Source organism: Marmota flaviventris, chromosome X (genome assembly GCF_047511675.1).
Source record: "Marmota flaviventris isolate mMarFla1 chromosome X, mMarFla1.hap1, whole genome shotgun sequence".
In the NCBI taxonomy this organism is placed as follows: Eukaryota; Metazoa; Chordata; class Mammalia; order Rodentia; family Sciuridae; genus Marmota; species Marmota flaviventris.
This window is the reverse complement of record NC_092518.1, coordinates 54,150,392-54,152,640: the sequence shown is the minus strand read 5'-3', so window position 1 is coordinate 54,152,640 and position 2,249 is coordinate 54,150,392.

Sequence of the window (2,249 nt, the reverse complement as noted above, 5' to 3'; positions counted from 1 at the left end):
CATTTTTGTCATCAAAAAGAAGTCTGGTAAATGGAGATTATTGCAAGATTTAAGAGCCATTAATAATGAGATGGTTATTATGGGACCTGCTCAATCAGGGATTCCTCAATTGTCTGCTTTGCCAAAAACCTGGCATGTTTTAGCTATAGATATTAAAGATTGTTTTTTTTTCAATTCCAATTCATCCCGAGGATAGTCCACGTTTTGCATTTACTATCCCTGCATTAAATCATGAAGGTCCTGATCAGAGATATGAATGGAAAGTACTCCCTCAAGGGATGGCTAACAGTCCAACTATGTGTCAAATATATGTTAACAAAGCAATCCAGCCACTTAGAAATCAAAATTCTGAACTACAAATATTTCACTATATGGATGATGTATTATTGGCACATAAAGATAAAAACATATTGCTGGAATGTTATGCCACACTTACAAACTTATTAAAAAATTATAATCTAGAGATAGCAATAGATAAAGTACAATTAAATTTTCCAATTAATTATTTAGGAGTTCTATTATCCTCAACCATGGTCCGTCCACCAAAAATTCAAATACGAGTAGATCAACTCAAATCACTTAACGACTTTCAAAAGTTATTGGGAGACATAAATTGGATAAGGCCTTATCTAGGTATACCAACAGGAGAGTTGGGACCTTTATTTGATATTCTAAAAGGTCCATCAGATCCAAATTCACCCCGCATGTTAACTCCTAAAGCAAGAAAGGCATTAAAAATTATTGAAACATATATGGAAAATATGCATTTGGATAGAATTGATATAAGATTGCCTTTATTATTTATTGTACTACCAACAAAAAATATTCCTACAGGAGTATTTTGGCAAGAAGGTCCATTATTGTGGATACATTTATCTTATTCTCCTAACACTATTCTTACTAGGTATCCTGAGGCTGTAGGACAATTAATACTCAAAGGAATAAAAGCAGCGAAGGGAGTGTTTGGAATTTCTCCCAATAAAATTATTACTCCATATACTATGGATCAAATTGATGAGTTAGCTAATGAGTTAAATACTTGGGCAATAATCATGTGTAAATCTAATGTTACATTTGATAATCATTTACCATCTAATCCTTTGTTGTCTTTTTGGTCTAAACATCCTGTAGTTTTTCCTAAAATGACAAGAAAAACACCTATCATGAATGCTCCAAATATTTTCACTGATGGGTCAAATAATGGTACAGCAGCAGTAGTTACCCCTGATCAAACTTTTACATTTTTAGTACCCAAACAATCAGCTCAAAAGGTAGAGCTTAATGCAGTTTTACAAGCTTTTTTGATGTTTAAAGATTCTGTATTTAATTTATTTTCTGATAGTCAGTATGTAGTTAATGCTATAGTATCTCTTGAAGATGCTGGTAGGATTTCCCCTTCTTCTACTGTTTTCTCTTTGTTTTCCACTATACAAAGTCTAATCTGGGACAGAAAAGATCCATTCTTTATAGGACATATTAGGGCACATACAGGATTGCCTGGAGCCCTTAGTTTAGGCAATGATTTAGCAGATAAAACTACACATGACATACATATTTTCTCTACATTTGAAGAAGCTACAAATTTTCATAAAAGGTTTCATGTTAATGCTAATACTTTACAAAAGCGTTTTAAAATAACTAAGGATCAAGCCAGACATATAATAAAACAATGTCAAAATTGTGTGACATTTTTACCACAAGTTAATCTTGGAGTCAATCCTAGAGGACTGATACCTAACCATATTTGGCAGATGGACGTCACACACTTGCCAGAATTTGGAAAATTAAAATATTTACACGTTACAGTTGATACTTCTTCCGGATTTTTGATGGGCTCCCTTCATGCCGGAGAAAAAACTAAAGATGTTATAGCTCATTGCTTACAAAATTTTGCCACTGTGGGCGTTCCTAAACAGTTAAAAACCGATAATGGTCCTGGCTATACCTCTACCTCTTTTAAACAATTTTGCTCATCATTTGGTATTACTCATATAACAGGAATCCCATACAATCCACAGGGACAAGGCATAGTTGAAAGAGCTCATCAAACTATTAAAACATACTTATTAAAGCAAAAAGAGGGAATTGGAAGGGGGTATATATCCCCCAAAGATAAACTTAAAATAACGCTTTTTACTCTAAACTTTTTAAATTTGGATTCATCAGGACTTAGTGCTGCGGAAAGGCATATGTATCCAAAAAATGTACATAAGCCTAAAGTACTTTGGAAAGATATTCTAACAGGACAA